The following is a 25162-nucleotide window of genomic DNA, read 5'->3' as shown; positions in this document are numbered from 1 at the left end:
AATTAGCTAGCTCTGAAGCTGAGAGTGCACACAAGAAGTGATTTAAGCAATCTCCACTACACAGTTCCTTTGCTTCACTTATCACCCCATCTAGACTGAAGTCAGCCATTAACTGCTTCAGTGTTTCCAGGCCCTGAGAGCCCAGAGAGCTTTCAGCAAACAGGCTGTGCCACAGCCAACCAGCCGTCAAGGAACTGCTGGCACTAACTGTGCCTCCTGTATTATTCCTTTCACCATGCCAAGACAGCCTGTAATTTTTAGCCTTTCCTCCATTTCATTCCCTCTAAGAATACAGAAGAGCCAAAAAGACACAGAGGTGGTTCGGTAATGATTGCATCTGATTAGACAGTTCTAAAGGAAAGGTGGCTCACTCAGCCATCCCTTCACACGTCTGTCATTAATCAGTAGCCTGTAGGAAGCTCCAATCCCACATTCCTCCAACAGATGCATTAATGCAAGGACACAGTTTATTTCTTTGCCCACAGGCACATGGTGGTGGGTAGGCTACAGGGCCCAGCTACCCCTTTGCTGCACAAAAGGACTCCAGGACTCTGGAGGGCACGATCCATGTACAGAGACAAATGAAGGCAGGGAGAGAGAAGAAGGGGATAAAGATGTCATGCTCCTATTTTAGAGAGGTGAAGTTAAGGCACTCTAGGGTGAATGCCATAATTCTTGGCAGTAATAAGTTAGCTTTGGTGCACGTAAGTTTTTCCACAATGGAAACTGAGGAGTAAGTGCAAGAAGGCTGTGGCTACAATCATCCCTTGTTACACTGGAAATAACTGCTACCTCCTCCAGCCTTCCAAGCTACTCAAACAGAGCCTGAGCCCCGACAGAACCCGCCCCCTCTAGCACTTCCCACTCACTGGCCAAGGGAAACCTGACCAGGAAAAAGATGGCTGCCATGCCACAGGCACCATTAAAGTGGAGCAGTAATTACTGCTTCATATAGCATGATCCAAGCCCCCTGGCATTCCCATAACAGACCCTATCCCATCAGTGCCCAAAGGTCTTTGTGGCAATGCTTTTGCCTGTGCTGTGTGCCTCCTGATGCAGCAATGCCAGCAGGCACCAAGAACCACAGCCATGGTTTGAAAAGTGCCCTGGGGCCTGTGGTTATCAGAGGTCTCAAAACTCCCACCTGCATCCCTCTGACTTAAACATCTACTGGATGAACACCTGCAGTCCTGAATAGACCCTTGCTCCTTTACAGCTATGAGACCAGGACACAGAGTGACAGAAGAGTGGTAAAATCTACCCTTGGTTACAGTCAGATGGGAAATTTCATGTGAAACCACCCCTTGCAGTTCAAAGAGCTTGAAGCAGAGCAGTTTGAGTAGCAGGGACAAGAAAACCTCCATGGAGCTGTGGGAAGGCCTCGTTAGAGCATTTCCTGCACCAGCTTACAGTTGTAGGTCACACTACACCTGCCTGTCACCCGAGAACTAAAATAGAGACAATAACAGTAATGAAGAGAGTCCAGATGAGCCACATCATTAAAGCTGCTAAATCCTCTTAAGGGAGGAGCTTCCATGCAGCAGGACAGAGATTGCCCACAGGGAGGGCTCTCTCCAGGCACTCGGCTTGTGTCTTGCTCTGTTTCTGTCACACACAGGTAGGAAGCTGAACAAACACTGCAAGGCTTCACCCAGCCCTGCAGCACAGGGATGAGAATGTCATCTCAGTGGCCCCCAGAGCTCTTGACAAGGATGGAGAAATGCAGCCAAAGAGGGGTTTAGGTCCAAAGAGGCTACACCAAGCAAAGATATTCTGGCAGCAAGATCCTTCTCTAAAAGGGGTGCTAAATGACACAATGTTAGGAGTGAGGTGAGGCTACTCACTCCTCTGAGCCACTCCAAATCCACACACAGGCTTGCAGAGCAGTTGGCAAAGGTTCCTCTCACCTGTGTGGGCTGCCCAGCATGAGCAAACATCCAAGGATTTTATTTTTTTTGTAAAGAAGCACAACTGCAGCTCTAGGAGTTCTGCTCCCACCAAAGGACCAAAACCAAATGTAAATTTAAAAAACCACCTCACTGTTGCAAGAGGTTCTGCTATGGAACACTGGCAGGTCTTCCGACGCCCTTGCAGTGACACTGCAGAACAGGTCACTGACTGTACCACCCAGTGCCCTTTGCCTCATTAACGCTTTCTTCCCACTTAGTGCTCATGAAGTATTTAGTAAGAGCTGAGTAATTTGTCATTTTTACAATTTGTCATATGCTTGACATCAGCATACAGCAGCACACTACTGAGACTACTCCTCTCACTAGACACCTCCATCTAGATTTTTCAGAGCAGTTTCTACACTTTGACCTTGTGGTCCACCAAAATTATTCTAACCACAGGCTTCTCCTTGACAGTTCTCATGCAGTGAGCAAGCTAGCAAGCTTCACAGCAGCAGGCTCACATCTAAGGCCTTGAAGGGGATTTTTCTTAAGCCCAAAACGTCTGAGAAAGTAAAAAAAAAAAAAAAAAAAAAAAAAAAAACAACAAAAAAAACCCAACAAAAAACCCATGGAGGGGAAGTATCACTGATGGCTTTCAAGACAGCACTCTCCAGTTGTTCACCCTCACTTGCACAGAAGCACACGGGTGTTGTCAGAAGCTAACAACCCAGAGGCCTCACAAGTGGTGGGATGTGTTACATCCCTGTGTACCTCCACCCTCAAAAGCAGCTCAAACCTCCAAGAGCAGCTCTTCTCCCCAGGCACTGCCTCTGGGAGCACTGCAATAGCACACTGTCCCTCCCTTGCGCAGCCAGTAAGTTTCAAGCTCTCATCTTATACACAATATGCCAGAGCTTGTCCAATACATAGGGACACTTTATCCTAAACCAGCTTTACAGTTTACTGAATCCAATATTTAGATCCCAGGATGGTTGGGTTTGGGGTCTTGGTTTCTTATTTTTTTGTACCAAACACCCCATTTTATATGAAAGCATTCACAGCAGAGCTTTAATGCTACAGGGCAGAATCAGCATGCCTGGAGTGCAACAAGCCGCTATCCCCTTACCAACAGATTTTACCAGTCTCATTGCAAATACAATTCGCATTTAAAGCATCTATCCAGCTGTTGAACTGCAAGCACTACTCTGAACTGCTCACAGGGATCTTAAAAAGGAAGGAAGGAAAAAGGGACACAGCAGGCTGGGCCAGCACCAGATTTCTGTAGTCGTAATAGGGTAAGATCGCTACGGAAGCATCTAATCCACATCTTGGAAATCAATCAAGACAGAGCCGACTGAAGCCAGCTGTATGCCCAGTCTCATCGGCAGGCAGCAGAGGCACTCGGCCGATATCCCCGCACAGCAGCAACCCGCCGGGCCAGCCGGACCCGCTCCTGCGGGCACCGCGTCCGCGGCACCTGGCGCGCTCTCAGGTCGCACACCAGCTCCGCCAGGGGATCGCAGTTCAGACGCCTCTCGAGTGTGGAGGGGCGCGCCTGGGGGCGCCCAGCAGCGGGGACTGGCGCCCCGAGCGGTTCCCCCGCTCGAGCGGTTCCCCCGGCCCGCAGGCAGCGCCGCCGGGAGGGGCGCGGGGGTGCCCGGGGCTGCCGAACCGCAGTGGGGGCTCCCGCCCCGGCCACCAGAAAGCCCCGCAGAACACTCCCGGGAAGTCCCCGCCGGGCACGGCCCCCGTCCCGCCGCGCCGAGACCCCCGGGTCGAAGGGAGCGGGGTATCCGGGAGCGGTGGAGGGAGTCCCGGCCCGCCCGTGCCGCCCCGCTCCCCGGCCCCTCTGGGGCGGGCGGCCGCAGCGCGCCTACCTGCTCCGCTCGGCGGGCTGGGCACGGCTGAGCTCGCAGAGCACTCCCCCCTCCGCCGATGTGGCCCCCGGGGCGGAGCCGGCGGCTGCGCTGAGCCGGCCCCGGGGCGGACTCTGCCCGGCCCCCGCCGGGCGCTGCGCAAGCCGGCGCCTCGCCCGGGCGCGCCGTGCCCGCGGCCGGGAGTTCTTGCAGCGCCCGGCACTTCCCGCTCCGAGCCCGTGCTGCTCGCTCCTCACGCCGAGTCTAGAGTCCCACTGCCCACCTGTGAGGCCTCGGCCGCTGCCTCCTCCTCTCCACCCGAGCCCAAGCCAGCCCTCTCCCTGGGGCAGGTGGCCGGGCAGCGCGCTGGGGCCCTTTGCCCTGCTCGCTGCACTTGCCGTGAACCCGTCTCCTCCCGGCTGGGAGGAGCCCCCTGCCTGGCCCGCCAGGTAGGTGCAACAAGCGCACGCACAAGCACCCCTTAAAGCCCTTTAAGGCCGCTCGCAGCTTCGCTGGTGCTGCGAGACGCACGCTGTGGCTCTCTGCCCAGTGAAAGCAAGCCTGATGACCCACCGAAAGATTTTTCCAGTGGGCTATTTCGCTGCCCCGGTGAATCCTGTAAACATCAATCGGGCTGCACATTGTTCCCCCTCCAAACCCCATTAAGCTCTTGTTTGCCCCAGTGCCTCCAGCACTGTGAAGATGGTGTGGTGTTCGCATGCTGTGGCTGCTGTTTGCTCTGCTGACCAGTGCCACTGCATTGTTTCCATGGGCTTCTCTGTTTTGTGTAGTGTATCCGCTCTGCGCAACAGGCAGCAAGCTCAAATCACCAGCTCTTTGTTCTTGGCACGTGGCATAATTAGCCCAATGGGATCCTGCCTCTTCTCTACTGGCAGAACACAAATAAAAATAAAAGTGATAAGGCAGTCTAACAGTAACAACGTGATTCTCTGTAAATCCTCATTTCACAGATGCTGAAACCAAACCCATCAAGCAAATCCTAACATGAAGGAAGATCAGGAGGTCTCTCACCCTTCTGAGGAGTACTTCATGTATTCTGCTGTTCTGGCAGGAGGAGGACCAGCCAACTCATGCAGCTTAAGGTCTCAGTCCTCATTCCTGGGCACAGCAAAAACCAGTTTGGCTTTTGTGCTGAGACAGGTGTACCATGGCCACCTTACTCTCTCCTAACAGGATGCCTCTTGATCCTCTTTCTGTGTCTGAAGGCTGATCCCTTACTATGCCACCAGGCTTCAAAGAAAATAATTTAAAAGGTCCTTTTCTGGGCTATGCTTTATTCATTGCATTTACTTGACTTTCATTCTGGTATTTAGAGCCCCATCCAGTCCAAACCTTTCCCTGCAGCTCCCAATCATTTCCTCTGGTACCAGGATTGAACACATCCTTCTTCCCTTTTCCAGCAGTGGCACTCAGCAGCCTTCCCACTAGCCTGTATTTTATCCTGTGGACATATTTTCTGTCAGGATAAGCATGTGGCCACATAATGGGCAAAGCCAGGCCACATAACAAGTCCTCCTTCATTCATGGATGGCGTGAGGCAGGAGGGGCCGTGGGAGGAGGCTGCACCTGGGAGAGCAGGTGACACTTGCTGGGTACCACACACATTATGTGCAGCAGCACCCTGGGCTCCACGTCCTCCTCCATGCCACCAGCAGGTAGCTGCAGGCTCAGCAGCTGGCATGAGGGCTCTGCTTGGGAGAGGGGATGGAAGTGCAGGTGCTGAGGCAGAAGAGGGACATTAAGGTGGAAGTGAAATTACTTGCTCTGCAAAGGGGCTTTTATGGGTATGGTCTCACCACCCCTATTTCTGCAGCTGCTCACAGAATACCAGGCTAACCATGGCCTGGAAGCTGTCTGATTTTGCTCAGGCTCCTTCCTCATACCAAAAAAATTTGTAAGGACAGTTGTTAGTGTCTAAGACAAGGACAAATTATGCTTGAGAATTATGTGGGGCAATATCTGAAAACTCATTTTCAACCAGTCTTGGGGATTGTGTCTTTCTGGAAACCAGCAGCACTCCAGCATCTCTTTTCAAGCAGAATTAAGCTTCGTTAAAAACACTTCTATTCTCAAACAAAATATTGAGTACTTTTTCTTTACCTCTTCTCTCTCTGTAATAGTCTTTGTCTTTAATTCAAACATCTGTTCAGGTTTATGCCTGTACTTTGTAAGCCAGAATGTTTACATATAAAGACACAAGTGTCGGTGGGGCAGGTCAAATAGCATCTGCCTGTTCTTATATTTAGTCTTCCTCATCTCTGTGCCAACAGATTATCCAAGCCTACAGGTACTGAGCATGTAGCTTGTTTCTGATTCTTACAAAAATTGTCCTACTTTGAGGAAGGAAGCCTGGGCTCAAAATATTTCCCCCGAGGATTAGTGCAAAGGCTGTTTCTTAAAGAAAATAGGTTTAAAATAAAAAATGATTAAAGGTGCAGTGCAAATGGATTGTGCCAGCAGCTCTGTGCCTGAATTCATTTGTGTCAGAGGCTTTGAGGACAGGATCCATGTTAGCAAGGGCAGTGTGGGAGTACATATGCATCAGTGACTGCATGCCTAACTGGTTATGCTCGAGTGCCACTCGGATATGAACCGGTGAGTCCAGAAAAAGCATTAAGTCTGTACCACTGCATTTGCTGAGAGAAGGGAATAGGTTTTAAAAAAAAGCTTCCAAAGTGCCTGAATTTTATTAGAAAGTCTGACGTGAATCATGCTCTTGAGAAGGCTTGCAACAGGGACTTGGCAGCAGAGGAGAAACAGATCTACTGCGATGTTGTAGCTAAGCTGTGCACAGATGGCAGACTAAAAGCCCAAGTATAAGCAGCATCTTTTACAATGTACACATCAGGCTGGATTCTCAGCTAGTGATTAGACAAAAGTGCTTGTAAGAAAACACCCAGGCTGGAGAAACCCACCATTATGTGGCATGTAAGGCTGAAAACTGAATACCATTTCAAAGGCAGCCAGAGACCAGCCAATGGGTCATTGAGCCAAGCAATCTGTTTTTGCCTTGGGCCATCTTCATTTCAAACACAACAACCATTCCCTGTCAAATGAATACTTTCTTTTTAAGAGGAAATAATCTCTGTACCAAATCAAGTCATGGCCTATTCTGTGGGTAAACAAGGGAAGTCTGCACAGGAGTCCAAGTCCCTGGGATGCAGCTTCATACAGGTTCTGATTCATTTGTACACAAGGTCTGTTTCCTCAGGCACAAGGGAATACTAATGCTCTGCACAGAGCTGGCTGGCTGTGATTTTATGGCTGCTTGCAGCCTTGCCCAGGGTTGTGAGAAGCTGCACAGTCCCCATTGCTTTGCAATGAAAAGCACAAATATGGCATGGGTGGCTGCTAATTCTAGGTGGCTGCTAATGATGGAGGGAGCTACAGCCCCCTCATTCTCTGTAGTAGACCCACGTCTGGCTGGATAGGGGCCATCCTGGAACTGGATGCAAGCAAGAAACTTGCCACCATTTTAGGTATAGGCAGCTCTTCATATCTCTCTGAAGCTGGGATGAAAGGTCTCAGGGTTGTTTGACTGCAGGCTGCAGAGTGGAACGTACCAAACTTCTTTTCTTTAGTCTCAGAGGATCTCTGAGAATAAAGGGTTTGAGTTGCAGCTGGCACAGATTGCTGTGCTGTACCACATACACCAGAAGGAGGAAATTAGTCTTTGGCATTAGGGGGAACAGAGAAACAGGAAGACACGTGGATTTGTAGTGTTTGCATATCTATTTCCCTTAAAAAGTCTTTGAATTGACCTCACATTGCTGTGACTCTAAGAGAGGAAGGATTTCTTTCCTGATAGGGCCAAAACATTGAGTAGTCCAGGTGATGTAGTGACAAGGACTGTAATTATCAGTAGAAACTGCCAAACTTAAAAAAAAAAAAAAGTTCTTTCAAAGTTGCTTTGACAAGGAGAAGAGACTTCAAAAATAGAGCAAAGAATTGCTGAGGGGGAGGGGGGAGTGTGTTTCTGTTTAAACTCCAAGTTAAAAACAAAATGACCAAACAACGTAGAGTTCATGGTTAGTGTCTGTTTGATAGCACAGTATAAAATAGAAAGAATGCGAAGCACAATCTAAAATTTCAAGTCTAATTTGAAGTGTGTTCATGTCACTGTAAGTGGAATCCTCTTTTATTTGTCCCAAGCTGTGATTTAGTATCAAATTAATTATATAGAAAGAATAATGGTTAGAGTGAACAGCCATAAAAGTGCAGTGGTTGCTGAGGCTTGTGGTGCAAGAGGGGATTATTTTAATTTATATTAAGGAAAGACATGTTTATCAAAAGGTATGTTTTCAGGACTAAAATATTTTTCATATTCTGTGGTTTAGGCCTTCGAAGTTCACGGCAGCTTTAGTAAACTGATCTTAGTTTCCTGATGACCAGTTGCCCTCCCCTGGCTGAAATAAGAAATGCAGGCAATTGAAGTTTTCCAAAAGTTGGACTTGGATAAGCTAAAAGTAAACTGTTCTGCCAGAGGCATCATATAACTGGGAAGCAGATTTGTCCGTAGTTGGGTTATTTTGGATCCTGGTATGGGTCCCTCACAGCTGACTGTTACAGAGGTAACTGCACTCCCAAACTTGGTATTTTGTGAGAAAATGTTGATCCCCCTCAATAAGTGCTGGAAAATCCAACACATAGGGATGCATCTTCCTAGGCACATGATTTGGGGCTATTGAACTCTACATTTTTGTGATCTGTTAAGCAGTAGCAAGTATGGAAGCATGTGCCTCCATACACATTGGATAACTATCTGACCCTTGAGATGGGAAATTTGCTGGAACAAATCAAAGATTTACCATCCTGTGCTTTCCATAATTTTTCCCTTTTAAAAAAATCCTCATAGAAACACATCTCAGAAGGTCACAGATGTCCCTGGAGCAGGTCACAGATGTCCCTGGATTGAGAAGAATCCACGACTGTTGCCATGGGCTTGCTCATTTGAGGTAGATAAGACAGAAAATTACTGGAAGGGTTTCAGAAATGCATCCCACTCACTAAGGAGCTCTTGCTAGTTTTGCTGAGCTCATGGGCATGCCTGGGCTAACAACATCCGCAAAGTGAGGCTTAGGAAACTAGGTGAATCTAGGACTTACCCCAATTTTACAATCCTCCTTGTGCCTTTTGCAGTCATCTTTGGAAAACAGATATTAATTTCAAAAAGATAGCATTCAGGCTTAGTCCTTTTAAACACCTGTAGATAGGGATGAACACCTGAAGAACTTGACTGTATTCCTGAGGCTTCTATAGTAGACACCAACATTTTTTTTTCTTTTTCTTATACAGCAGTATCCTGCTTTTTCTGAGGTGCTCTCTTTCCTTAGAGATACAAGGTGTTTTGTTTGTGTCTTTGCAGGCATGCTGATTTTCGCTGGGATAGCGTTCATTTCCTTCACAGTGACTGGTACAGGGCTATGTTTTGGATTTGTGCTGAGCACAGGGCTGGTAATGCAGAGATGTTATTGCTGAGCAGGGCTCACACAGAGCCAAGACCTTTTCTGCTTTCCATGCTGCCACAGTGGTGAGGGAACTGGGGGTGAATGGGAGGTTGGGAGGAGACACAGGACAGGTGACCCCAACTGACCAAAGGGATATTCCAGACCATATGGCATCATGCTCAATATATAAACTGTGTGGGGAAAGGAAGAGGAGGAGACATTTAGAGTGATGGCATTTGTCTTCCCAAGTAACTGTTTCATGTGAGGAGGGCCTGCTCTCCTGGAGGTAGCTGAACTCCTGCCTGCCCATGGGAAGAACTTAATTCCTTGTTTTGATTTGTTTGTGTGCCTGGCTTTGCTTCCTTTTTTTTTTCTTTTTTTTTTTTTTAATTAAACTATCTTTAAATCTCTGAGTTTTCCCGCTTTTACCTCTCCAATTCTCCCCCCCGCTCCTGTTGGTGGGGAGTGAGCAAGCAACTGCACAGGGCTTCATTGCTCACCGGGGTTACTTTGAATCCCAGCCTCTGGTTCAGAGAGCAACATGAATGTCCACTGCTCTTCCAGGAACCAAGTACAATCTTGTTTCTAAAGGCAGGTTGCTGGAGCACAATAAGTTTCACCTATAAGCTTCTTTTGATCTAATATTTACAGACTGAAGTGATATTCTGGATTTTATGTGCAGGTTTGCACTGTGAGGTTACAAAAGGCCAAAGCACTATGGGATCAGTACCCTCCCACAAGATTTGTGCTGTTTAGCTTAATATCTTTCCATAACAGTGCTTCTGAGGCTGGGCTGCTGGCTAAGTATATGCATTTTTCTGCATGGTAGGAAGAAGGAGCCAGAGTACTGATAAGATTGCTTTCCTGCTAAGTTCATAGCATGAATGCAGAGTTGAATGCATCTGCACTTGTCTTTCAAATTATGAAGAGAATTGGCACTACAAGACCATGGGCACGTCTGGGCAGATCTCATACATTGTTCATTTCTGGCACCCATGTTGACCTGGACCAACTTCATCTGATGGAAGACTGAATAAATGTTTTTAAACACTCATCTATCTCTTGAAATTTCTTTTAACTTTCTTTTACAGTGTATTGAGAGGAATGAACATTGCTGATCCCCATTGATCTGAAAGGGGTGTGTGTGAGGAGAGGTGCTCTTGCCTAGGCAATATTATTTCCACACCCCACAGCTCCAGAGACTGGTGAGAAGTCATCCTTTTGAATCCAATTAACATAAACACCTCAGAAAACCCAAGGAAGGAGAACCCAGTTCATGGTCTGCCAAAGTAAATGACAGTATTTGGAGCTGGTACTGGCAGGCTGGGTATTTTCCCAGGGAATTGTGTACAGCACTGGCATGATTTACTTGAAGGAGCAATGCGAGTGGAACAAACAATCCTATGACACTAATACCTCTTACATAAGCTCAGATCCACAAAAGTATTTAGAGACTTAATTCCCTTCAATTTCATTTATTAAGGCATCCAAGTTCCTCCTTGCTATGTTAAGCCAGTTCAAATCCTGCATTGGAAAGAATCTCTTTTCTGCCTTTGCCTCTCTCTCTTTCCTCCCACAGCTGCACGTTTCAATGACCACATGGCCGGTGAAGTGCCCAAATGCACCCCTGCATCACCTACCTAGGCACACAAAGCTGCAGCAAACCACCCAGAGGAATTAAATCCTTGAGGGCCGCTGGCATCTTGCAATTAGCCATGAGTCTTTCTTCCACTTGGTGTCTCCCTTTAGTCTCAAATCTGGGGCTGCATCGCCAGTGGTGCTCTCCTGGGGACGAATATTTGTTATTTGCACCATATAAAGCACCCCAGAGTTTCATTGGTGCACCACGACTCCCCTGTGATTAGCAACGCAGAAAACTCACAAAATGTGAGACTCCCCTCCCAGCTGTATAGCTTTGCTATATGCTTCCTATCAGTTTTAAATGTGTTCAGGAGACTCAAATATTTATTTTTGGTTACTGTCTGTCTTTGAGAAAGAAATATATTAATTGTCTAATTTGATCTAATTTTTGTTGCAGAAATCTAGGGCTGGTTTGACTCACCCTTTAAAAAATGCTAGAGAAGTTCACAGGCATGCAAGAGAAATGTAAATTGTTACTTCACTGAATTAATAAAATAATATTTTTTAAAGGGATGATTTCAAAATAACACCGAATAAGAGCACACTCTTTGCCCTTGTGCAGAAACAGAAAAGGCAAGGTCTAAACTATCTTCATATTGTAGTGGAAAAAATTCAGGGGGGGAGGTGATTTAAGCTTTTTTGCACTGGAACCAATTTTTTTACAGTATAAAAAAATTACTTGGTAGGGAAATTTGAAAGTTTGGAATCCTTTTCAATTTATATATAGTGCAAGCCGGTTTTTCAGTGACTAAAGATACACTGGAAGTTTCTGCTTTAAAGACTTTAGGTATTTGCAGCCACATGGAAAACACTGTGGCTCATGGCATATATGTGCTAATGTGCTTGATCCACTCCTGTTTCTGGGCCTTTTCTGTTCTGCCAGTTCCTCTGAGATTAAATCTCTGAGAGAAAATTGTCCAAATCGAATGTGTTTGGCATTCCCCTCAAATAAAAGCTCCTTTCTCCAAAGACTGCTTGGTGTCTTGCTTAATTCTGATCTGGAGACCTAGAGACTAGACTCTCAGCTAGTATAAATGAGGGAAGTATACCACATAACAGCAGCTGAGGATCTGGAAAATAGTGTCTACCAATAACGTCTTACTTCATGTGGGTTCTATCCAAATAATTCACTAGCCCTCCTGTGGGAGAACAAAGCACTGTATATTTCTTTTTATGAGCTGTTTTGCACATAAATGCTCTTTGCAGGCCTAGTACATCTTCACTGAAACCAGTGAGAGCAAGTTGGCAAAATCTGTGTGCAGCTTATTTTTAAATCCTTTTAAAATCACAGAGGAATGTTCATCAGATTGCAGATCCCCGATGCAAAATAACTGCAAATTGTGCCAGCGTTTTCTTAGAGCAGATCTGAGATAATATATCATCCTTTTGCTGTGCTTGTGTGGGATGAGCAGGGTATCCTGGACTTTCCCAGCTGTGAGATACCTGTGAGTTTGGATGAGGATGGACATGCCATCTAGCGGCTGCCTGTCCCGACTGCTTGGGCAATCTTATCACAAATTATTAACAGGATCCCCTGTTTGTCTCTGGAAAGTGAAAAAAGAGACATCGCAGAGTTGTATCTGAAAATCTTGTCTGGTCCATCTCTTCCCTATAGCATCAAGCTGGAAGATTTCTGTGTCAGGGTTCATCTGGTTAGCTGGATTTTCAGCAACCAGTGTTTCTAATAGTCAATCAGTCAGGGGTATGTCCACTGTCCCTTCCTCTGACCCAAGAAAAGGAGCTTCTGTCACTTGCTGTGGGAGGGGTTTCCTTCTCCAGAAGATTTTGCCCTCTTCCAGTTGCAGGACTTTCCCTGCCATGCCCCATTTCACTCCTACCCTTTTGAGCTGTCTCAGCAGCTCCACTTAGTCCCTGGTGCAGGGGTGCCACAGGGGTGGTAGCGCTGCAGAGGAGGCTCTGGAGCAGCTATAAACAACTCTTTAATTCTAGTCCTCATGCCAAAAACTGACTAAGACTGCTATGAAAGGGGTGTTAGATGTGGGAAAGCAATTTTCAACCCTCAGGATCCTGCTTGCCACCAGCAGAGTTTCCCCAGCAAGAAGAGGCAGAGAAGCATATTCCATGCTCTCTCTAGACACCCTCCACTGAGCAATCCCATACATCAGGCCAATATCAAATGCAACCACAGAGGAGGCTTTCCCTTATCTTTCAGGACAATTACCAAGCTATACATCACTTAAACAGTATGGGAACGATGGGAGATTGTGGTTTCTAGTAAAACGGGAAAATCTTTTCATGGTTAGCACTAGCAATGAAATTTGTTGCCCACCTCCATCTGGGCTGAGCCATGGGTGATCATTCTTGGAGATGAGCTTCTCTCAATGTCAAAGGGCAAATAAATAACTAACTATGTGGGAATGTGCTTTTCAAGGAAAAATCATGCTTTTTTTCCTTCTCCCTTCCCGCCCCTTGTTTCGCCTTGGAGGAATTACGGGTTTCCTCAGGTCCTCGGAGAGGTTGAAAACTGTCCAAAATGTGCTTCAGGAAAGTGATCGCTCAAAGTGAATCAGCGTGCAGTGTCTGCTCACCATCTGTGTGCCTTTAGGAGATTGTCACACTTTCGGCTGGCTTCATCCATCTCTCTAATTCCTTGGTTACAGTCAAAACAATTTTAAAAGGGTTTGGTTCCCACAGTGGGAAAGTAACTTGGACGCTGCCTGCTAGCATCACTTCACCCAGGAGCAGCTGACGCCTTTTGGAAAACTTTGAAAAGCAAATTTTGCTTCTGAGTCAGTTCTGCTGATGTAGCTTCTACTCTGAGAATTACTCTGCTCTTCTCTGTTTCTATACTTGTAAGGGAGCTTGTATAAGAAGAGGATCTTGCTTTCCTGGAAGGATGCACTGCCTTCAGTGAAGTCATCAGCATCTGTGGCATTGGTTCACCCACTCTGAACCATCTGAACTGGTTGATTTTCAGTCAGAAGGAGTCTGATATGATGAGCCACGGCATTCTGGTCTGACATGTTTTGAATTATTACTCCTCTGTTACATTTTTCATAGAAATGCCCCAAGCCACTGACAGACTTGGTTTAGCAATAAAGAAATAATCGTCTCCACAGCAGTTAATGGGATGCCAACAAAGATGCTATGTGGCTGAGTCATCTTCATGTTGCAATAGTGCTGCCCAGCTAGCCACCCTACGAGATTTAGCAGGCCCAGACTTTTCAGCTGGGGTAATTAATCTCTTGCAGTCTCTCTCAATAAGCTTCAGGAACTAGAAGGGTGAAAAAAATGCCCTTTTCATTACAGAAGACAACTGATGGTCTCACCACCTAAAGTGCTGACTGTTCCAATATGTATCTTCATTAAATTTGGCAGTCAGTAAGAAGGTTTGGGAAAAAACTGTCCTTTCATTGTCTGAGAGCTCAACGAATGATCCCACAGCACCCACTGATCTGTTCCTAAGCTCAAACTGTTGGCCCATGGCTGGATTTCTAGTGCACATCATGGCAGCTAAAGAGGAGTTTGATATCTGAATAATCATGGGAGATCAGGTCAGGATTAGAAAGAGAGAGAAAGCAGGAGCCCAAAGATCAGTTTACTGTGAGTGAATGATTCACACCTTACTACTTGCCTGCTCTCTAGAGGGATAATTGCACCCACCCTGCTGATGAGCAGCACCAGCTCTCTGCTGCTTCTATGTCATGAGCAGGAACAGTTGTCTCTACAGCTTTTCTTGCCTGTTCTCATCTTGCCACTTCTTGCTGCAATGTGAAAACTGTTTGACTTTGGTCTGTTGGGCCACCTGTCTGTGCTCTCTCCCCAGAGAGCAGAGCTTCAGTTGTCTCACTCTAAGTTCAGTGAGGCTCTCTGCATCCTGCTCAAGAGTGAATTGTCCAGTTTAACTGGGGCTCTCCTCACTCACCTTTTCTGTAGCATTATTTGCAGACTGGCTTTTAAGGCAGCTACCAAGCTGTGTCCAGATCTCAAACCTTTATGTCACTATTGATAACTGGGGCCACTGCCCGGAGTTGTACACAACTGGAAGGACAAGGTAGCATGGAGCATCCTGTGGTTGAACAACATCACCATGCTCCAGACAGGTTGGGTCCTTCCTAAGCAGCAGCAGTAGGTACCTGGCCCTTTCCAGCCTAAGGGTGACTGTGTGATTAGGAGAATGGAAGGGGCCACTTCCTGGTGGCCCCAGGAGATAGCCTGATTCATCCTGGCAGTGTAGAAGGCCAAGTGGACATTTATAGCACAACTCTCCACAAGGGATTTATGGCTTGGCTCTGGCACAGTGGCAAGCTGCTAAATACTGAGTGTGGTATAAATTGGCTGGGGGAGAGGCACAAAGCCAGAGCTCCGAGAGCAACACGCAGGAGGTCTTGCTGACTTATGTGTGTGGCAAAATGATGGCTGAGGAGACTGCTACCAAAATGTGGGTATCACATGTGTTGCTGTAATAGATGCAGCATCATGTAAACATTTAAGAGTTACAGCTCTTATAATGGTATTCTGTAAGCACAGGGTTGTTTGCCCTGTAAAAGAGGCCCCCTCTCTTTTGCAGTACCAGAAGAAATAAGTGCATCTCTATTCCTATTTCGCTTTGCCCTGACACACACTAAGACAAAACTAGAAGAGAGTGGAGAGGGAGGCAGTAAAGAGGAAAAATGTGGTTGCACTTCCAGTATGCAAAGAGTTTGAACATTGCAGTTTCACTTGGACTTCGAAGCACACTATGTACCCTAGCTGAAGGCCAGACACCAAGCACAAAAATGTGCTTGTCAGTGTTGGGCTGAGGAGGAAACATCAGTGTGTGTCAATAGCCAACTATATTCCTTTCTAAATTCCCTCTGCTGGCCTGAGGATGAGTGTGCCACAGCGACATGATCCCAAAGCCTAGCAGGGCTCATATGTGCTTCTTGTCTTTCCAGCACCTCATTTCAATGCATACTGAGTGCTATGGTGAGGGAGGGGAAGGCTCTGGTTATGACCCTGTTGAGAGCTGAGTGTTACCAGAGGTCATGGCTGCTGATGGCTCTTGCCTGTGTGAGAGAAGCCACTTGGGTTTCATCCAAACCTTAGACTCAATGAGACTGAACCCATCACCACATCTGCTTGCACAGCTGCACAGCCCCTCACTGGCAGGCTCGGTGGAGAGAACAGTGCTGAAATATGGTGCAAGGCCTGATGACACAGTGTCTTTTGTGGAGATAAAGGGAGGTTGGTCCCTTTCATCACTGCTTAAGCAATTGTTTCCAATGTCTTTGCCTTGCTTTTCTTCTGGTCAGAATGGAAGCTGGAGGCTCTAGTGGGTGCAAGACAACCTTTGCCAGAAGGTACAGCTCCTTGGATGGGGGTGGACAGTTCTCACTCCCAGTTCCCTGGAAGGCAGCCCCACACTGGGGTATCTCCATCTGTCTTGCCCATTCTAGAAAAGCCTGGTGTGCAGGGACTCCCCTGCCTCTGTCATTTGGCATGTCCTGTGAAAAGAAGGGCCCTTCTGCTTCTGGCTCAGGAAGTAAATGCAGCACAAACCAGTGACACTTATTCCCATCTGACCCCCACAGTGGTCCTGTTCCTAAACAGATGCCCAGCTCTGCTGTTCCCCTCCATGCAGTATGGCTGCCAGGAGTGTGGCTGCTGAACATCAAAGTTAATTAGCATCCAAAAGCAAATAAATCAATCAATACATTCCCAGCCTCCTTAGAAAATCTCATTATTGGGAACCGACCCAGGCAGTGACTCCCAGGAAGAACTACAGAGGAAGAGATCCTCCAAAGCTGTAATTTTTAAGGTTGTACCACTTGGAGAATAATTACAACCAGCAAAACAATGTTCACATCTCACATTAATATAAAGTAATGACTTTATGCCTGTAGCCAACTAACCACAGAACTGAGAAGAGACTGTCAACTCTTCAGCCCTGCCATAATACAAAGCATCTTGGAAATGCTAACAGCCACTGCACGCCAGCCCCTTGTCATCCCTCCTTCTTAAAGACACAGACCGAGGGCTGCTTCAGCCTCTGAATGCTGCTGGTACAGGAGATGTTGTCACCGATGAGCTTCCTTTCTGTCTAAACTAAAAATGAAAACTAATATGTTTATAAGTTTCAGTGAAGCAGAATTTTAGGACAATTTCAGACACTTATAAAAGTTTTTGTTTCAGAAAAATACTGCTTCTGGTTTAGGAAATGTGTCAAATTTCCAAATACCATTTTGTCTTCCTTCATTTCTACATTATATTTGCTATCCTTTTTACACTACTTCCAAGTGTGTGTCCAGCATATGTTTATGGTGAAGTACCATGAAATAGTGGAAGCAAGAACATACAAATAAATGAAATGATAAAACAAATCAAATCAAACAGTATTTCTGAAATTCCAGCACAATTATTATTATTATTATATCCAGAAAAAAAATCTAATATTAAGTATATTTCTATGAAAATGAAAATCAGAAATCAGGGAGTATGAAATCATCTCCCTTTAGACTGAGATAAAAAGTAAATAAAATGTGGCTAGAGTCTTCTAGAAATCATGATCTAAAGAGGACACCTTTGTTGCTGGTAGCATATACTGAAAGGGTTGTTACCAGATTATCTGTCATTAGAAGGAGACTTCTGTAAGTTTAGACTCAGTCCCTGCTTTTGGTAGTAGAGGAGGTTCATGTTACCATCTTTGTATGTCAGATGAATTAGCTGTCTTAAACAAAGTATTCAGGAGATCACACACTATTTTATCAGAAAATTCTTCTGCTGTGACTTGGTTTGACTCTCTCAGGAGATGTTTCATGGGTGGTGCAGTCCACTTATGCTTCAACACCCAGGTTCTCATGCAGGATTTTGGAAGATTTCCCTTTGCTCTCCCTCATCCTCATCTATTGGTTTTTTTTATAGCTATCAGGAGGACTAGTAACACAGTTGCTTAGTGGTCCTTAATGCTTAAACTAAATAAATAGCACAAGAAAGAAAAAGTCAAAGGGATGTGAGGGCAGAGATTGTGCCAAAATCCATGAAGTCAGCAGAACTGGCAAAGCTTCACGAAAGATTAGAGATCCACCTCTGTGGTTTTAATGAACTGGAGTAAATCTAGTGACAATATTATTTCAACAGCTTGGGTGCAAAGTTTTGCAAATGATGTTCTGCAAAACAGCCAGATCAGCAGTCATGGAGTCGTGGTTTTAATTTCCACTGACTGGACACCTGCTTTACCTCCAGGAAAGGATGAGCTGGAATGTCTTTGTCTGTCTCTTGCCATCTATTAGCCCAAGCCCTGGCCTGAGGGGAGGCCAGCCAGCATCTTGAACTGCACAAACAGGAGTGTCCCACTTGGCAGTCACTGAGGACATTCCTTGGCTCATCTGCAGAGCTTAACACCAGAGGCGTTCATGCTGTACTTGGGCCAGAGACTGCAGGACAAGGCAACTTCTCTGCATCTCCTCAGTCCCTTTGCACCCTCCAAACAGCCCAAACTTGCCTCATGTCCTAGTGCAAACCTGTCACCATGGGGCAAAGGGAGGAAAACAGCTCACTCCCGTGCTGATCTGCTGGAGCTCCATGAGACACCAAGGGGACAGACCTGAAGGGGAAAAAGTGGCCTGAGAAATTGTACTTTCACTCTGTGTCACTTTGAAGTCACCTCCAAAGGTCTGTCAGCAGCTCATACATGTAGGATAATCTTGATGCTTCTGCAATCCAGTTTAGGGTTGAAAAGCAAAATGTAGAAGGAGTCATCAGCTCCCAGCTGGAGCCTTACCTTCTTCGCTGGGGACAATTGCAGCAAAGCAGGGACTCTGGCCCTAATCTGCCAAAACCAGAGGAGTTTCTGGGTGTCCTGTTCCTTCATGGTACTGGGCAATAGGCAGTGAATCTCATTTATCTTCCAAGACTTTGAGGAAGCCTGGCAACTGCACCGACACCATCTCACTCCAACTGAGAACTAAGGAATTTTGCCGCAAGATCCATTTGAAACCCACTTGAGCTTTCCAAGCCCACAGTTCCCTTGGGGCAGGGGAGGCAGGGAGAGAGTCTTGTGTTGATTAATATTAGAAGAAACTCCCCTGAAAGAATGATAGATCATGGCTTGGTGACTCCAGAATCTTTTCTTGTTTCTTTCTTTGATGGGAAGAGGGGGAACTGGAAACAAAAGGCCTAGGAAGGGGGGAATGGAGGGAGGGGTGTGTTTTGAAATCTGCTTCCTTTTGGCCACGCTTGAACTTCCAAGAGCCTGTTTTTGACTGACATCCCTAGGAAATGGGAGAGAAAACTCCATGCTGAGCCGGCTCTCTGCCCAGCAGAGGAAGGAGGAGGCATCTGGCTCCAAGGAGCTGAAATAGATGCCTTTAATATGTCTGTCAGCCAGCATCACAGAGGTGCACTTAGGTTTTTCAGCTGGAGCACTCTTTTGCTGCAGGCTTCCAGGGCCTCTTTGGGGTCCACTTACCTGGGTACTGCATCCACACTCACCTGGATGGCTCCAGGTAGGACAGTGGAAGAAGCCAGACACAGAGCCACTGTGCATCCACAGCTAAAAAGGAGGGAATGGAGCCGCTGTTGCAAAACCTGGCTTTGCCCTTCCTAGCAATCCTCTGTGCTGGTGCAGAAGGGGTGGCAGAGAACTGGGACTATCACCCAAAGCATTTTAGTGACATCCAGTTCAAGAATGTGGAGAGGAAATGCGTTAATAAGGGTATCATCCCTGCCATGCAGCTGCCCTCCTGCCTGCAACCCCAGGGGACCAAACACTGGCCCATATGTGGGGCACGTGTCAGAACAGAGGACCACCGGAAAAAATGGGAAAACAGCCCTGAAAAGGGAGATCTGCTGCTTATCTTGCATTGAGCTGGGATGGGAAAGTGGGAAGGGAGCTAGGGAGAAATCAGGGTAAAATCTGTTAGCATTATCTAAACTTGAAAACTGTTGGTGAGACTATAGAGATACTTGCAGGATGGTTGTGACAAGATGGATGCTCAGAACAGCACATGGGAGCATTGTAGTCCTGTCTCCAGAGAAGTTAGGGGGATGTCTCCTGGGTAGGCACTCAGAAAAAACACTTTATATTTGTGAGTGGCTCCACAGCATCAAAAGCACCTTTTTGCCTTCTAATGCCTCTCACATCCACCCCACTGGACAAATTACTGACTTTGAGTTTGCCCTTATGGCCAAGCCATGTGCTTATTGCCATTCTCTGTGTTAGATCTCTTGAGCTCTTTATCAGCAACTAGGAGCTTCTAAAAGGCTCTTGCCTGTAGTCTCCAGGTTTCCTTGTCCGAGTACACAAATTTCTTGACAGAGGACTTCTGAGTTTTCCCCCAGCAGAAGTGAAAGCCTGATGCCTTTTGCTACATCTTGAAGCATTTAGCTGTTTACATCAGTTTTTGCAAACTAGATGTATTTTCTGAAAGGAGGAAGAGAGGAATTCCCATGTTTCCTTTACCACTGAGTTCTCAGTCCATTAATTGATATTCATCACTAGGTTATAGGAGGTTGGACAATGCCTACCCACATTTGTTGATGTGGCCATTTCTGATCATAAGTACTTTCCTAATGCTCACCCTAAGCAATAGGGCCTAGCAAGCCATTAACATAACATGGTCAAACCCTCTTAATAAAAAGTGAGGGAAAGCAAAGTGGACCAGATCTCAGATTTGCTAGGGAACAAGGACAGTGCAAATGCTACTGCAATTTGGCAGTTTGGGATGTTATTCACCTTACTCAAGCCACAGAGCTGTTTTCTTGGCATTCTCCTGCCCATGTAGTTTGACTGAGCTTGTATTTTATCATGGTTATCACATGACACCTTGTCATGATCACAAGTCACATCAGGGAAACCTGTGGACTCTGACTGTCGCTTGTAACACAGGCTTTCTTTAATTGGGAAAAATTGGTGCCAAACAAAAGGAATGAAGGTGGCTAATGGCACAAGATGTTGATACTGGCAGTCTCCCTTTGTGCAGATGACCTGCTGAAGTCCATAATGTGTTGGACCAAAGCCTCAGTTATATGCTAAATTTAAAAGCAGTCAGCTGGCATTTCTGCAGCTGTATTGGACTGACAGTTTCTCTGTAAGTTCCTCTTTTCTCCTTGGGCTTGTCTTTTAACATTGCATCTTCTCCAGCACTGCTAAGTGCCAGCAAGGAAGATTTGCCCTTGCCGAGGAGGTGAGGGGAGTGCAAGTTCAGCCAGCCTCCAGCCAAGAGCCACAGAGAACAGAACTGACTCTGCCTCGCTCCTGGGGAGCCGTGCATGGGCTTTCTGCAGAGCTTGCCCCTCTGTGGGCAAGAGCCTTCAGCCAGAACCAGCCGTGCTACATCCCAGGCCTGTCTGCAGTTCCGCACGCTGCCTGTGATGAATAGTGAGCCTGGGGAAACCCACAGGGCTTTAGCTCCCCATGTTTTAGCTCTCCCAGCGCTCTGAAATCCTGCCCTCACTGTTGAGAGACAGTAAGCTTGCTCGCGTCCAGAGGAGGACTATACAATGATAGATAATAGCAATAAAGCCCTGAGCTGTTCTGGGCAGGGAAGGGTGATTTATCCCCAGCTGGATGGCTGGGCTGAGCGGAAATCCTACGGGAGCTGCGGGGCACACATCAAACCGCGTGTCACAGCGCCCGCGACACCCGGGGCGCCAGTTCAAAGCTGTCACGTGCTGCGGCTGCAGACTGAAGGTGATGCCAAGCTAATGAGCAAACGAAACAATAAATAACCCCAGTGATCATTACGCTCCCCTCCTTGGAGCTCGCCTGCTCCAGCCCTGGTGAGCCAGTGCTTCTCACACCCAATTACTCATGCTGAAGCCCCTCAAACGGAGCCCAGAGCAGGCTCAGCAAACCATTCATCTTTGCAGAGTGGAGTCCTTTCAAGTTTCTCTGCAGCAGCCTTTCTGTTTATTGTTAAGATGAGCACACAGTTTACATGAACTGTTCTTATTTATCTCTGACTTTTACCTTTTAGGTCATTTCTTTGCACGTCCGGCACTTTCCAAGTTTCAACCAAACTTTTATTTATGTCCCAGGATTTGCTGTCTGAAACTCTCCAGCTCCCAGTGATGGAAAGGTGAGCTGAGCTCCTGACCAGTGCCTTTTCTCCAAAAGAACTGAACTCCCTGAGGCAAATCAGTTCTCTGGACTGAGATTGAGGAGGCTGCTGAAGGGAAGGGATGGGTGAATTGTGTGTCAGGAGGGGGTGCTCGGATAAGTGCTAACAGCTGAGTTTTGCGTGACTTTGGGCTGAGGCCGAACATGCAGCCATGTTGGGAGACAGGATGGATAAATACATGGTTTAGGCATGATAAAGGCACTTTGGGAATTGTTTGGCTGTATTGTTTGCTTTGCAGACTGCTAAGATGCCTGAGGAGAAAACAGACCTGGGTATTGTCTTCAATGGGCTTCACATGTTGATCACTGCTGCATGTAGTTATAATATTTCCCAAATTCCAGGTCCTCCTTAGCAGTCACCACAGCCACTGCTGCCCTGCCTGCAGTGACCTTCTGTGCCTTGTTGGCAGCTCTGTCACCAGCCTCATTCCAAGCTGTGATCAGGGCACAAACTCTGTTACTTTTCAGATGAGCCCTGTAGCAGTGACATAGGGGCAGAGGAGTTCTTCCATGCCTTAGTGATGATGTATCCAAACTGTGAAGAGCTAGACTTGGATTCTCCCTACAGCGAGGAAATGGAAATATCTTTTATAATATATCAGTGTTTATGGTCAAAGAGCATAACTAGGGTGGGGTGTCACCAGAGCCGGAGATCTGCCTAATGTGTGTTCACACTGGAGGACAAGATGCTAACACACAGGCTAAGGAAGGAGCACTGAGAGAAGATAACCCCTTCAGCAAATTAATCACTTGGAAACACAGGACAAAGTGTGGATGTCATTGGAGCTGTCTGACAGACTCTGAGACCTTGAGGCGAAGAGCCAGACTCAACATGGCAGAGCTGCCGATACTGTTACCTCTCCAGAGGGCTTGGAAGCAGCAGTGGCTGGAGGGATGGCCATGGTCTCTGTATGGGCCTCCAGGCCTCTGTGTCCCTTGTCTGTAGCTGTGGGAGGCTGAGGGCAAGCAGGCCTTGTCCCAGGCTCCTGCAGCTGCAGGAGATGGAGCTGCAGACCTGCTGCTGGCTGCCACGTGGCACAGAGGAGGAGAGGCAGCCCAGGAGCAGCCACTGCCCTTCACAGCCAGTTTGGTCTTTCTGCTCCAAAGGCACATCACCTCAGCAAAAAGTCACACATTTAAATTTTATTCCAGGGGTTAATTACTTCCACAATGATTAAAATGGAAAGAATTTTTTTAATTGCATATTCATTTTCACTGTTGCTTTCTCCGGCCGGGCCAGGAAAATAGCTGTGAAATTTTTTCTACTTCTCCCTACTCATGATCTCTGCATTTTCCTTCTCTTGTCACAGTGTTATCAGTTATGTTAGCTATTGCCTGTTTTTACCTTGGCTCTTTGACCCATGAAACAGTTGAAGAGCCTTTGCATCTCACATGTCCAATCATTCCATGCCAGCAGAGTACTGTGAGCACTCTACATGAGTGGTACTAAATAACTGGGATGTCTTCACAGCACCAAGAATATTTTCTCACTTTCAAGGGCCAGCATGCAAGTCTTTCAGTCCAGAGCTATGCCATTACAAAACTGCTCAGGAATACGCAGGGGCAAATTCTGCTCAGTGTTACACTCACACAGCTCAGAAGAGCCACTCAGGTTCTTCACAAGGCAGATAGGGAGCAGGAGCTGGGCCCACTAAAAAGGAAAAGTATCCTAATTTCTGGGGCCTGGTGGTATAAGAATGGCCTTCCATTTCCAAGAAGCAAAGCCTTGAAGAAAAAGAGAGCAGTAACAGGAGAGCTTCTATTTTTGAGAGGCTTTGCTGACCTTAGAGAGTTATCAGATATAGCCTGTTCATGTATTTCTTCCTTTCCCCTAGGGACCAGAAAGGGTTAAAAAACTCCTGTGATATAGGTCTGTGTTCACATTGAATCTACACCCATCATATATATATTGGCTTTTGAGGAGGGGGGAGTGGTTTGCACATGTCACTGGCCATAACTCAGACTTTTATTATAATCGTGACCATATGGTTAATGGGACCTAATAAACCACTGTTGACCTGGACACTGTGTGCACAAATCCCTTGCTCTCTTTGCTTTTTTCCTTGCTTGTCTGGGTGCACTATGCCAAGCAGCTGCAATTTAGTCACTCTAAAATGCCAGTTTTAGTGGTCCAGCAACTGGTTTGTTTAGAAAGAAAAAGCCATTACACTGTAGCCTGATGGAGACAGGGACTAACTTTTGCCAGGTGACAGGGCAGCTGCTCAGTGCACTGCACAGACATGAGCAGTGTCTGTGGGAAGGCTGGAACAGGGGACATGGCAGGGACATCCGGCAGGCCTGAGCACAAGGCCCTGGGTGTGATCCAGTGATTGCTGCGGAATTAAATCCATGCTTCTCCTGGTACAAAGAGAGGAACATTTAGCCAGGAATTTCAAAGGAACCTTGCATTCTGGCTTTGACAGAAAAAAAGCCTTCCACTTAATGGAAATTAGAACTGGGGGATAAAAGCTATTAAATCCTATCTCAAGCTTTCCTCTGGGAACCCATTGAAGGATCCAGGCCATGTTTCCTTCAACTCCTTATATAATCTAGTTTTAGAATTATCTAAATAATGGGCAGGTGACCCCAGCCTTGGAAGGACATTTCTTTCTGGTCATTCATACTGCCATCTCTCCCGCTTTTAATAATGCTGCCTTGTCACCTGTCTGTCCCTGACTCTCCTGCTCAACCCTCTCCAGCCCCAAAGGGGATTGCAAACCCTCCTCAGGCATGGCTGGACATCTGCTCCCCAGTATTGGTTACCTGAGCTGTGCTGCTCCTAGGGCTTTGTATAAGGCTTGCTTTACAATACCTCCCCATCCAGAAATTTCCCCAAGCTTGGTCTCATTGCATTGCTCCCAGAAATGCTGCTGCTGACTGATTTTACTGGTGGAGGCCCAGGACAAGAAGTTCCTTAGCTTTCCTAGAGAGATGAACATATGTGCCTTGGAGGAATGAGTGATCTTGAAGCTATAGGTATTGAGGCATGTGACTGACGCATCAGGCTGAGCCAAGGTAGAAGTTTTGGTTCTATTTTTTGATCTTGAGCTGAAACTTAATGTTTCTATTATTTGATTGGAGTTTTTGTGATCACATGCACCTGCTAGAAATGATATCCAGGCACACTTGTAGGTGAGGTGCTGTTGAAATTGAACTCTTTCTTTCCTAAAATGACTGCGTAAACACCAATATCAGCTCCTTGTATCGTGTTTAGAAATAAGGGCTCCTGGTGCTGTATGACTC

At 46.6% G+C, this 25162-nt stretch overlaps 1 protein-coding gene across 2 annotated transcripts in view; it reads right to left on the bottom strand.

The window, feature by feature from the left end:
- The window catches only part of CD82 (CD82 molecule), a 39128-nt gene extending 34598 nt beyond the window's left edge, over positions 1-4530 (bottom strand). The window contains exon 1 of one of the 2 annotated variants that reach the window (XM_077180010.1): positions 4322-4530. The gene's annotated coding sequence lies outside the window, so the exon portion shown is untranslated. Of the gene's footprint in view, positions 1-3769; positions 3905-4321 lie in introns of those variants that run through there. The other variant, XM_054634645.2, reaches the window with a different exon arrangement.
- Between the last annotated feature and the right edge of the window lie 20632 nt (positions 4531-25162).

This window comes from Agelaius phoeniceus, chromosome 6 (assembly GCF_051311805.1).
Source record: "Agelaius phoeniceus isolate bAgePho1 chromosome 6, bAgePho1.hap1, whole genome shotgun sequence".
Lineage (NCBI taxonomy): Eukaryota > Metazoa > Chordata > Aves > Passeriformes > Icteridae > Agelaius > Agelaius phoeniceus.
The sequence above is the reverse complement of the archived record's forward strand: the minus strand, read 5'-3'. Positions and strand labels throughout refer to the sequence as shown.